Source organism: Plutella xylostella, chromosome Z, assembly GCF_932276165.1.
Source record: "Plutella xylostella chromosome Z, ilPluXylo3.1, whole genome shotgun sequence".
In the NCBI taxonomy this organism is placed as follows: Eukaryota; Metazoa; Arthropoda; class Insecta; order Lepidoptera; family Plutellidae; genus Plutella; species Plutella xylostella.
The window spans coordinates 3,989,658-4,003,697 of record NC_064012.1 but is presented as its reverse complement, the minus strand read 5'-3'; the positions used below and the strand labels follow the sequence as shown (position 1 = coordinate 4,003,697).

General features: G+C 37.2%; 1 long non-coding RNA gene across 1 annotated transcript; it reads right to left on the bottom strand.

The window, feature by feature from the left end:
- Window positions 1–12,976: 12,976 nt before the first annotated feature.
- Window positions 12,977–13,371, bottom strand: LOC125491323. The gene is made up of 2 exons (XR_007268228.1): window positions 13,311–13,371; window positions 12,977–13,033 (listed from the first exon to the last, which is right to left on the bottom strand). It is a non-coding gene; the product is annotated as an uncharacterized LOC125491323 (long non-coding RNA).
- Between the last annotated feature and the right edge of the window lie 669 nt (window positions 13,372–14,040).

Genomic DNA, 14,040 nt, shown 5'->3' with positions numbered 1-14,040 from the left:
TGTTATCTTGGTTTTAGCCTTTTTAAATTGTTTTGAATTTCTAATTACGAAGCCTAACATCCTGGATGCTCTCTTGCAAACACTATCTATTTGAGCAACAAAGGATAGTTTTTTATCAAAGAAAACCCCTAGGTCCTTAATAATTTCAAGTTCTTCTAACGGGGAATTACTTATTTGATAATTTGAATTAATAACGTTATGTTTCCTAGTAAATTTTACATGGTAGCACTTAGAGGGATTCAACTGCATTCCGTTTCTTTCGCACCATTCGCACAAAATACTTAGATCATTCTGTAGCAAAATTGAGTCCTGTAGAGACTCAATTACTCTGACAATTTTAAGGTCGTCGGCATACATAAAAGGAATGGAATTAGAAAAGCATAGTGGTAGATCATTGATAAATAAGTTAAACAAAATTGGACCAATATGTGAACCTTGCGGAACTCCAGAGCTAATTTGATTACATTCAGAAGCGTATCCGTTAACAACAACATAGAAACTACGATTACTGAGATACGATTCTAACCATTTCAACAATGGACCCGCAAATCCAAAGCATTCCAGCTTTCTGACGAGAATTTTATGTGATACTCGATCGAAAGCTTTGCAAAAATCAGTGTATATCACATCTGCTTGTCCGTGGGAATCTATGGTCTCCGATAGGATGCTCTCGAAGGTTACCAAATTAGTGTTTGTGGATCTAGCTTCAAAGAATCCATGCTGATGATTAGATGTAAACTGTTTGCAGTGACTTTGTATAAGTGGGCATATTAGAAATGACTAGTAAAAGCTACGGCAATTTCATAGTTAAAGACCTATTCATAGATCTATTATTTGAAGTAAAAGTAAAAGAAAGAGGTAGATGGGTACCTATATCTACCTAAAACATTTACTTCAGTCAAAAAATGATTTTTTTCTTCATAATGTGTGATAATATTGAGATGAAATTGATCATGATGTTCTGTTTTAGTTTAGTTGAGCACGAATCCCACTCAGCTCACATTTTATAATCGATTCATTAATACATTTTGAGGGAAGTCTTGTGTCTGTAAAGGAGAATGGCCATTTTTCTATGGCGCCATGACCCAGAGCGGCCATTGATGAAACATACACTGATGTGTAGTCCGTGACTACAGCATATACTGGTATTAATTTTATTATTATGAGTCATGGGAGAACGAAGATATAGGTGCTGAAAGATCAAGTCTTTCTACTGTACTAGATGTTACCCTCGAGCTAAAAATTAATTTTAAAAGTGTTCCCGTGGGACTTCCTGGATAAAAAGTATTTTATGTTACTTCGGGATAACGGGAACTTGAATAAAATGAAATAATTTTTGAAATTGGTCTCTTTATAAAAATAGGTTTCTGAGTGTGAAATGTGCAAAAATAATTATGATATTATTTGCATAAATAAAATCATGTAATACATTTTGTGATGCGCTATGTATTGGGAATTCCATGATTTAGATTATAAAACTTATCTGTGCGTGTACTATTCATCTAAATCTTATTTTACGAAAAAAATATATTTAATTAATTTACTTTTGAACCCTAATATCTCAAGAACCCCATGGTTTAGATTTTTTTAAATATTTTTCCCTGATCGTAGACATTTTTATCAATAACTTAAAATAGGTTTGGTTAGTGGCTGCTAACTTATGCAAAGCGGGTCATGTTTCGCCATTCTTCTTTAATTCTTTTTTTTATATATAAAGTTAAACGTAGTCGAACAAAATTAAATAGCGCGCGCGCGTGTGTCGTCTTTCGCTTGCGGCAGACGACTAGATTGGCCACGCAGACGCCTGCGCCGCCCGCGAGCGGAGTGACAGAGGCAATGAAAAAGTTCCATTGAGAAAATCACCAAATTACTTCTAAACAGAAAAAGCTTAATAACTCTTTCTGCAATGATTAAGTATATTTTATGGCGCATCAGAAGATTACCAACTAAAAACGTAAATATTTCGTAAAAAAATCCTATTCAATGTTTTAAAAAATTGAGGTTATTTGTTGTCTGCATTTTGTTAGTGGAACTGTTTTCTTGCACGTGAGTGTACTTTCTTTCTACGAGTAATTAGAAAATATGTTACATAATATTATTATCTGTAATCATCATCATCATCAGCCAATAATCATCCACTGCTGGACGTAGGCCTCTCCCAAGGAGCGCCACAACACTCGGTGCTCGGCCTTCCTCATCCAACCACTACCCGCCACCCGCCTAAGGTCGTCAGTCTAGCGGGCAGGAGGGCGTCCCACGCTGCGTTTGCCTGTTCGTGGTCTCCACTCGAGAACTCGTCTACCCCAACGGTTATCGGTTCTTCGGCAGATATGACCAGCCCACTGCCACTTCAGCTTGCATATTTTATCTGTAATATCTTCACCGTATAGGTTTCTAATGGATTCGAAAACCTCACTATCTTTTTTATGCAGTTTTCATTTTCTTACACATGTCATTTGACGCTTGAAATTTTGCACAATCTCCTTGATTTTTAACTGCTTGTCTTGCTAGTAGAGCTCCGTTAACAGTGGATGTTATCAACTTATTTCTCGATTTTGTTTTCATATTGTTCACAATCTGCATTGCTATGTGGTAGACGTAATACGTCAAGCGCAAAATTTGCTAAAGTCTTGCAATTCGTCTCATCGTGGACATTTGCCCAAAATTCATCTACTTTCCATGTGCCTATTTCTAACCCTGTAAATGTACATATTTGGTAGAAACCTCCATTCATCATCTATGTATTTGTTGCATTTCCAATTCACTTACTATTCGTGGCAATTGCTTGGTCAGTGGCGGCAGCAATGACGGAAATGTTTCTCTGCCACTTTGACGCACAGCTTCTTCTGGTGATAAATATTTAAGAAGTGGAAGTACTTTATCTGAATAATCGTACCTCGTTCGGATTTCTTTGCAGCTCGTTATTGAATATTATAATGAATTTAAGTGTGCAATATAGCTAACGAGTATAATAAATTGGGCCAAGATATAGCCAAAACAACCGCATAGGCGGGCAAATCTCAGTAGGGTTGTGAAGAATTATTTTGTTTTACCTATCATAATTGAAAATTACAATCGGCGGTGTTATCGGACAAGCATTATTTCGGTGAAACAACCTTGTCCTAGATCAGTGCATTTGAGGAACCGCACTATTGGAACACAATAATTTGTAAACGGTTCGGATAAGTCCAGTTACAATACTTTTTACCTTAAAATTTGAACAAAATCTTGTTTGTTTCCCTACTGAGATTTGCCCGCCTATGCGGTTGTTTTGGCTATATCTTGGTCATACCTTAATCGATTTTAGATTGGAATATGTCATTTTGAAGCTTAGTTCAGTTTTTGGATCTGTGTGTGGTCCACCTTAGGACATGGCTCTATACACCCTACGACAGGGATATCCTGTTTTTTTTCCTGCTCCTGATAAGCTTTAGAAATGTTCCTCAGTTCGCTGTCCCTAGATTCGAGTTGCAAGAGCAAGTCCCGGAGCATACAAGTCTCCTCCTTACTGACGGCATTAATACGACCTAAGCGGTGATATAAATGGTTTGCTAAGGATTCGCAACGCTTGATGTGTTTTAACTGCAAATTTGGTTTTGAAAGTGAGCTCTGCAAGTCTTTAAGTTTGTTTTTAACTTTTTCTAACTCTGAGGTAACATATCCCTCAAAGTAGATAACCTCGTCCGAAGGCATCCGCGTAGCTAATTCTGTTAATTGTAATCTTAAATGGTCTGCAGTGGCCTCAGGTTTGACACCTCGGACTGTGGCCTCGTATGCCAATTCATCTTTTAATAAAAGGTTGAAACATATCGGACGTTCCCCCATGATGTTACAACAATATGGATCTAATCCCTAAGGTAGCACACGTTCAAATCAATTTGTGACCCCAGGCTGTATCAACGTTCAATGTAAAGGTCGAACAATAAACACCAATATAAAAATAAATGCTTTCCCATTAAAGTGTGTTTCAGTAAGTCTAAGTACAATATTAAGGTTAAGTTATAACTGACAGTTAAATGATGTGTAAAACAAGCAACGTTCAATGTAAAAGCGGAACAAGTATGCAATAAGATTTATGTTCCAAAGAAAATATTAATTAATCAACCTAAAAGTTCTTTAGTTGACATGACCTTTGTGATAACACGTTATAAACTATACCTCCCTAGGTAAAACAATACATTACCTCATAAAAGATTGACCTAGTAAAAAAAATTGTATATTTTTTATAAAAAATTGATAAAACAAAACTGTAATTATTAAAAGTTGAGTGTTTACGTTAAACAGACAATAACAATGTCTCAGCAAAATTGTTTAAAAACAATCACCAACTGTTCAATATTTAATTGTTCAATAATGAATAAAATACGATTCCAGCAGAAGGTTTTCCTTTGAATAACGTTTGGAATAAGAGGTTATACAAATTTAACGCAATCCGAACCAAAAAAAATAAGGCATGTTAAGTCAATAAAATGAAATGTCGGAAATTAGAGGTTAAAAATTTTAACACAATATCCACACAAAAAATATGGCCTTACATGCAGTTATTCTCTGTCAGCACGTCTCGATGACACATACAAAACACACACAAGAAATTATAAGACACAAATTAATTTCTAATTACCCCCCCAGGGGTGGATTCAGGCCTGTCTAAGCGATAGATTAGACTATAAGCTAACGGATTAAACTTTGTTCGGGCGCCAAATGTAAGCCTATTTTCTACTGTATTGCGGGTGGTGAATGGACAATGAAGTAAAAAATTAAAATATCAGAGTGTTGTACAATTATTATCATTTATTCATCAACATCCCGCCTCACACAGTATGTTCTAATTAAAACAGGTCTAAAATTAGTTGACACAGATTTCTGTCACTGCAGTTCATGCTATGGTGGCAGAAAGCTGGTATTAACCACAAAGAAACTTATATACTACTTAAATGAGACCATTAAGTCCTTAGAATTGTATGGTTGAAGTACCCAAGGTATTACAAGAAAATTATATTAAGAGTGGGGAAACCAAGATTCATATCACCGTGTTTCACGCCGCGGTGATATAAAGCTGGTATTAACCACAAAGAAACTTCTACATTACTTCAATGGGATAGCTGGTTGAACGTTAAGCTTGTGTAATCTAAGGACGTTGATAGCCTAGCATCTACAAAGTATTCAAATCGTAATTTAGATACCACCGCCCGTTCTGGCGGGGCTCCATAAGAAATAAAACGATAAATAAAATAAAAAAAAGGTTTTAACCCGCTAGAATCCACCCGGGTTCTGCCTTTGCAATCCTACACTCAGCAGCGGGCGTCAGAAGGCTGATGCCGATGAAGATAAACGAAATCCTAAGGAAATTCCTCAGTATCCGCCCAACGAACATATAACGGCCAACCTGGACTGCTGGACGGGGCCAGGACAGACGGATCGGAGCTCCGGATGGCTCGCGACTCGCTGACGACTCTAGTCACCAACGACACCTCCTGGAATTGCGAGAAACAGCCTTGGGTCAAGGATGGGTCGGGTAAGGACAGTGAAGGCCTAGCTAACATGTCTCAAGTGACGTGTCTTGAATGGCCCCTGGGTATTTCTAACCTACGGTCAATCACTAACCCAAACGATTATGGGAAGGTTAGATCTTGTAGCTTTGCTGTTTAAACGCAACACTTGTAAAATAACCTAATCGACACGTGGAAGGTCGTGGCGCTTACCTTGGAGTTGGGGTCAGGTGAGACGCGTCTGGCAATCCACGCTTCACCGGGCAAGGATAACAGCGTCGGCAATTCTGGTTAGGCACACGTGGTGTGATGTTTCGTGGGTGTCTGTGGCACGTATCTGGTAACTGCAAAGAAACCACTTAGTCAGATTCTATCTCGTAGACCAATCAGATAACCTGAACCCACGATCGAAATACTCACCAGGAAATATGAAGCAAGGAACTTGGTACCAATACGGCCTGCACCACGCGGATGGGCACAAAATCAAAACCAACCACGTTAAACTCGAGACGTTCTGACAAAGAATGAATCGCCTCTTCTCAAAAAAAAAACGAAAATCGAAAAGCTGTCACCGGGGATGTCAACTCATCGTCAGATACCAGTTCACAAAACTACTCTGTGGCCAGTCAACACGATCATTGTTCTGAGCGTCATATCGCCACTGACCACTGTCCGAGGACGATCTAGCACGAGTTGTCTCAAAGGACCACAGACAACAACTGAAACTATATCCTGTGTGTCGAATTTGACAGCTGATACTTGACCAGACTAACAAAGTAAACAACAAACAGAATGTTTATTGTAAACAATAAACGAAATGTTAAGTTACAAAAATAATGGTGTTACAGTACCCCCGTCCCCACCAGAATTTTTCGAGGGTACGAGAAAAATTCAAAGATGGCCCTCCATCTTTAAATCCTAAACGCCTTAAACAATCGGAATATGTGGGTCACTCATTTAAGAGAAACCTAAATCAAAGATAATAGCTGGAAAACCCAGTGAATATCAATAAGGTTAAGATCACTGACCGGACGAGTTGGCAATCCTGTGAGCGACGACCACGAACTACCAAACTGGCAGTAGCGTTATCAGCCGGTACACACTTCGAAGCACTCAACTCGTTGCATGAGTTCAAATGTCTAACCTCACTTGCATACGGTTCCCTAATTTTTGAGACTCCTCTTTTATTGAGTAGGTTCAGATCATCAGGTGCAATATTAAAAGCACGCCAGAAATCTATACCTAACAGCAATTCTGAAGAAATATCAGGAACGACATAAAATTTCACGAAAGCCGTAACATCCTCTACAGTCACCGGTAAAATCTTAAAACCAGAAACCGGAGAATGTGATCCATTAGCCGTAATAATGGATTTCTCCTCAGCTGGATACAACGTACCACAACTGGAGAGGGATTGGGCTGCCTTTCCGCCAATAACCGAAACTGTAGAACCCGAATCCAACAACCCTCTACAACGATGGTGGTAAATCGCGACATCTAAATAAGGTCGCAAGCCAATGTCCGCGTCTCCATCACCTGCCTCTTCACAGCGGCGGCGACGACGGCGGCAGCGACGGCGACGACGACGACTACTACTGCCGGAGGATTTGGTTCCAGGCTGCTCGTTGTTCACGCTTACCCCAGCAACGGTTGGTCCAGCAGAATCTGGTTTTTGTTGTGGTTTCGGAGGCTCAGCGACTGACGGACCACACCGTGGACACGTGTTCAAGGTGGCACCCTTTAATCCACAAGAGTAACACAATTGGGTGGGTGGTGCACTACATTGCCAAAGGCCATGTGCAAGAACCCTGCAACGAACGCAAAATAAGTCCACCTGATAGTCCGGCGCTACCGAATTCGCAGAAACTCGGGGCGGCTCCGCAAAAGAGTCTGCTCGGTATTTGGCGTACTCCAGCTGCCTACAGCGTTCCTTCAGCTCGTTCCAGTTCTCGACGTTTGAGAGAGCAAGCTGACTTGTGTAAAACGGTCTAAGGTTACCTCGTACTATCTCCAGCTGCTCTGACTGCGGTAACGGCACGCTGAGCCTAGAAAAATAATTCCGCATTGTGCTTAAGTACTTTATGATGGATTCATCAGAACCTTGTGTCCGCAACCGCACCTCCTGTAATAAACGCCGATTATAATCGAATGGCAGGAACTCCTCATACAAACGAGCCTTAACCTCTTTCCAACTCGAGACTTCCTCCTTGACACCCCGAAACCAAAACAAGGCGTCACCGCTAAAAATTTCTGCGACGGAATTAAATAACGTCTCCTCAGAGATACCTCGAGAAAGGCAAAGCTCCTCCAGTCGCTGCACGAATGCCTGCACACTATCACTGCCGTTAAAGACAAGGTTCAGTTTTTGGATCTGTGTGTGGTCCACCTTAGGACATGGTGGCTCTATACACCCTACGACAGGGATATCCTGTTTCTTTTCCTGCTCCTGATAAGCTTTAGAAATGTTCCTCAGTTCGCTGTCCCTAGATTCGAGTTGCAAGAGCAAGTCCCCGAGCATACAAGTCTCCTCCTTACTGACGGCATTAATACGACCTAAGCGGTGATATAAATGGTTTGCTAAGGATTCGCAACGCTTGATGTGTTTTAACTGCAAATTTGGTTTTGAAAGTGAGCTCTGCAAGTCTTTAAGTTTGTTTTTAACTTTTTCTAACTCTCAGGTAACATCTCCCTCAAAGTAGATAACCTCGTCCGAAGGCATCCGCGTAGCTAATTCTGTTAATTGTAATCTTAATTGGTCTGCAGTGGCCTCAGGTTTGACACTTTAGTGAGTTTTTCCTGTCAACCGACGATATAAGAAAAAAAACTTTACTCATACTTATTTGATTTCAATATAATTATTTAATATACACAAACTGAGTGGATTGTATGATTCATTGTCTTCGTCCAATCGAAACAATCCTCTTCAAAATGTGCCGAACACAATTTTTGTATGTTTCTTTGGTTCCCAATTTGTGCGTTCGGTAATGTCTATCCATTTTCTTGATATATTTTTTTCTGTCGGAAACCTATGAAGCAGAGATAAATGGATGAGCATGAGCATTATAATCGTGGGCCAAATATGTGATGGGGTTTTTTTTAAAGGAAACACGTATTTCGTATCAATACAATAAACTTTATATTATACAGAAGAAATCACACATGGTGAGGCAGGCCATAGAAGAAAAAAACAAAGGAACGTTTCCTCACAATGAGAGGCACCTCATTTGAAACAGGAGAATGACTTCTACAAAATACAATCTACACAAAAACCGAATTCGTGCGCCCCATTTGTAAACCCAACCCGAGTCACAATTTCTAGTATTTTCTTTGCATACATATTGTGGGTAAAATAAATTTTCAATAACTTGCAACACCAAGTGATTTGTTATGATATGGTACCTCGTAATTTTTACTTAAAACTGATACTAAAAGACCTTACAGTATTAAAATTAGTATCGTTTTATACTAAAATCGAGCCAATAGATAGTACTATGATGAATGTAAGCTTGTTAAACTTGATAGTATCTACTTACATGTGAAAATATATCTCATCCATCATTCCATCGTGTTTTCGTTCAATATGCTCTATACAACCGAACAAAATCCACCCACCCATGTCACACACTCGTTAAGTGATGATAATAGTCTAATAAACTTAATAAACACCCACAAATCACTAGCAAATCAAAAATAAATAGCATTTAGAAAATTTTGTTGTAACTGTCAGCCTTTGTTTGGCACAGATTTTTCATTTGTTTCATTGTTTGGCACAGAGAACTGACGTAAACAGGCGCCACAGCAAAAAGGACAAAAAACATTTACAGCTTAACGTTTCTTTCTTACGCTTAATGTAGCTAAGCGTCTCTTTTTCGCAATGTCACAACTGTCACGATTATACTCCTGTGCAACAAACAGAATGTTTATTGTAAACAATAAACGAAATGTTAAGTTACAAAAATAATGGTGTTACACTTTCACCCCCACAGAGAATATAATATAATAATAGTTATTTAATCTTCATATATTTTTTTTTTTTTTACATAATTTATATAATTTACAATTACAAACTAAACTACCTATATATTATACAAACTAAACCTAAGTACATAACTAAAACTATATGTAGAAGAGACCTTCTAAGCCTGGTCCCTGTGGGAGGGTTCCCAACACGCTGGCGACATTGCCCCGCTGGATCGCCAGACTCAGGCGCTGGCGGAGGTACGCCCCGGCTCGTTTGTCCCCTGAGACGTCTGCGAGCCGGGAAGAGATCTCTTCGACCAAACTTTTGGCATCCGGACCACATGGCCCCATTGTTTCAACGCCAAACGGGAGAAATAGGTATGTGCTGTCGAGCGACCTGTATTTCTCCCGTTTCAGGTTTTCAGCAGTACCAGCCGCCGCTCCCGCCGCCCTGGATGTGTGTGGGACGTGTGACGCCGCCAGTGTGTAGACGCACGTGGCATCCCACACTAGCGACCTCCCGTGTGTTATTTAATTAAAATCATTTATTTACCAAAAAATTACATATTTAGTATATATTCCGAGAGTAAAAAATAAAATTAAAAAAAAATAAACACTTTTAAACACAAATAAAGCTTAATGAATACACCAAAAAAAAAAGTGATTAAATATTATATAAAAAAATAAAACAACCATATTAATTATTTAATATAAATCGTTGGTTTACATAAAATTTACATATTTAGCATATATTCAGATAGTATAAAAAATATTAAATTATTTCACTTTTAAACACAAACAAATCTTAATTCATACACAATAAAAAAAGGATGTTATAAAATATTACATTGACAGAAAAATATATATTATATTGGTCTTAAAATTAATTTTCTTCGTCGCTTCCTGAAGAAAAATGTGATGGGTTCGGGTCGGCAACTATGAGCATTTCTAAAGATTCTGGTAGAAAATGCAGTTTTCTTTTTTTCTTTTCCTTCTGGAGCTTATTAGAGGGTCGGAGCTTAAAAGTAGACGATTAAAAATGCCTCTATTGCAGCTTTCCCGTGAAAATTTACGTGCGAAATCTTGTCGGTAAGATCGGAAATGCTTGTTTAGCGCTTCTGCTGCCTCTTCCGATAACTGTCCTATTGGCAACAGAGCACTCTTTATAATTATCAAGCCATGGACGAGAATTTTGTGCGTAGTGGGTGTCATGGGGTGCCATGTATATAATTCGACGTATAAATGAGCAGTTTCTGTTGCGTAAGTGTCATACTTTTCCGCATACATTTTATGTCCGCTCGAAATTGTCTCTAAAATTACTTTTAATCTATAAATCAGATCATAATTGATGTCCGTTATTTCAGATGCCAGTTTGGGATCCTCAAAAAATCTCCTACTTGTATTACCATCATTGGTGTTCGAAAAATTTGCCTTTGGCTTCGCGAAACTTTAGCTGTATATCTTTTTTTTTCTTTATTTGTTTATCTTTCTGTTTCAAGTTTTTTTTCATCTTCTGTTTTCCGTTCCCTATATTTTTTCACCGGCAATTTGTACGCTAAATGTAGAATACTCTCAAATAATCTTATTCTAGCATGTAATACTGAGAGGCCAAACTGAATAGCCTCGAAGTTAACATCTTTTGCAGTATCCAAATTGTTAAAGTCTTTTGAGGTTGCACCGCAAATATAACATCTACTTGTCGATGTGGTCCCTGTGGCGGCATTTCAGACTTTTCCATCCACCATAGTCATTATGAATGTATGGTACACTGTAAAATGTTTGCCACATAAATCGAATTCAGTTGCAGTTAGACCGTTTATGCTGTTGTTAATGTGATTGATTTCTTCTTCCGTAACTTGCGGAAGTATAAGGAAAGAATTTCTTATTTGTTCGACTTATAATCTCATATTTTTCTCGTGTTAGGTCCGCATCGGTGAACATTTGGATTGCTTTCTGGACAGTTAAGGGGCTAGTTTTATCTTTTGAGGACTTCGTTCGAAAATATGCCCTCTTATAATTAGTTGCACAAGTCGGTGAAGCTGTTATTTCTTTCAGCACATTCGAAGCATCCCGCTTTCCTGACTTTCTCAGCTCTACTTGCGCTGCATGTATTATGATTTCATTATCAAAGTTGGAGCGAATCGCCTCAGTTTTTCTCCTTTTACTTCTCTCGCTCAGCTCTTCGAAAGATTTCTCCGGTCGGCTTGATCGATTTAACGGACTATCGGCAACAGGAGTTGCGAAAGTTCCGTTCAGCCAAGATTCATTGTATTTAAGGAGTACGTCTTCTTTATTGTGAGCTTTAGTCCATCGACTTTTAAACTGTGACTTAAAATACGCAAAGTTTTGTTTCAATGTCTCAATTTGGTCATTGTTACAACCTCCTTCAGTAGAGAAAAGTTGACCTTTCAAGAAATCAAATTTCGCTTTTAAGTTGGGTAAATTTGCACTCGTCATTCGGTCAAACAGGTACTTTATAGTCACGATTCTCATCCCCGATGTACCCAGTGACCCTAAAACAAAAAAAACAATGCGTTTAGTACCATAAAATGAAAAAGTATTTTTTGATACAATTTTATTAAGAATGTTCAAAGTACAAAAAGTTAGTCTATCCGGACGAATCCGGATCAAATTTTTTGATTTTCTATTAAGTGAAACTACAAACTAAACAATACAAATAAAATTTTTGCTTGATCTACGAGTACCTTGATAATACAAGAAAAAGAAGTTTTTTTTTAAATACTGAGTGACAGGGTCTACTTTAGAGGTCAATATATGGGCCATTATTTTATTTTGGGTACAATTTGACATACTTTTACAGATATTTTTTTCAAAAATAAACTTCTTATTAATTAACCTTTCAATATTTATTTATGTTAATTAACATTTATATTATTCATTAAATACATTTGCAGCGATGTTTTCTTGCTATTTCTTAAAGTTATTGACGTTTAATCGAGGAACGATGAGAAAAAAATACTACTGCGTTACTTTCATACAAAATTATGTTTTATTGATAGGAACATATATTTTGGTTCGTAAACATATACCAGATAAAAAGTAAGAAAAAAAACATTTATCTAACAGTTTAAATTACAAAATATTCTCAGTTTTGTTATTCATTCTATAATAAAGTTTCCCACTGCGTTACCAATCAATAAGTTTTAATGCAATACTTTTCGAAAAAAGGACAAAATAATCATAATTTTTTGCTCAAAGTTTTAGAAATAGCTCTAAATAAGGTGAATTATAATTATTATATTTAGTTTAACATTCTTTCTAATATAGAGTAGCTAAAATGTTTGTGAATACTCTCAGGAAACGAGGGACAAATAGATAACGCTGTGGTTAATTGGTAACACAGTGGTATCTCAATCACAATCTTTATACTTTCTTCAATTAAAACTAATCATAATGTGAAAAAAACTATCAAACTAAAATTAACAGAACTCTTTGTTTAATATCAAACATTACAATCGCTGAAAATATAACAACTTAATACTAAGAAATATTTCTCATTTTTTTTGCCTATAAAGCCGTTGTTTTTCAGCCGCTGTTTACGCCATTGAGTCTGAAATGTTATACTGTAACAATATAATATGCTCAAATGTTATATTTGTACCATAAATTGAGAAACAGATACCTGAAAACTATAAGAAAAACCCCTGAGTTACTATAGCTACAACTGCGTTACTGAAAAAGTAACGAAGTGTAGCGGTAACGCACTTGTAAAACAATAACCTATTTGAAGTTAGTACTTAAATGAATACACATACATGGGATATCAAAATGCCCTAATAATTGTTACTAATTATTACATATATTGCATGAAATAAAATAATAAATATCTATAAAACTCACCGTATGTCGCCGGTAACTCAGTGGCGTCACAATAAATACACGCGCTTCTCTCCAGGACTCTTCATCCGAAAGACTTGGTCATTTTATCCGTCCCGCTCTCCTTCCTGCACTCCGATACAAATACACAGCCATTCAAATGATCTTAGGTGTAAGAAAGTGAAAAAAAGTTTATTTATGGTTGAATTTCCTAGGGTAACCTAGTGTAGGTGTATTTTTGCTTAGGCTTGGGGACTCGGCCAGGAATATTAATTGTCCCATAATATGTTCATATAAAATCATGAATATTACCGTGAAGTAAAGTTTAAATTATGGCATATTCGTTATAATATTCAAAAAAATTGTTTCCATTATAATTTTTTACACACGTTGTGCTTGTTTCATATGACTCGCTCCGAGGGACCGACAATTTTTGTATGAAAAACAATTGCGTTACCAAAAACAACAACAGAGTTACCGTAATTTGTAAATAAATAAAGTATTTTACATAAATTCATTATATTTTCTGTGACCGGTGTCTTATTTAATTGCTACAGACGGTAGCTATATTCCTGAATTTCATTATTTAATTTTTTTAAAATGTTTCTTTGTAGGGGACCGATAATGGTCCCTAAAATAAAATAATGGCCCATATACGTTACTAACAGTAAATTTCGAAATATTAAATTGATTTTGTATAGTATTTACCTTGTGTTAGGGGATCCATTAGTTTTTTTCAACACCGAGGAACTTA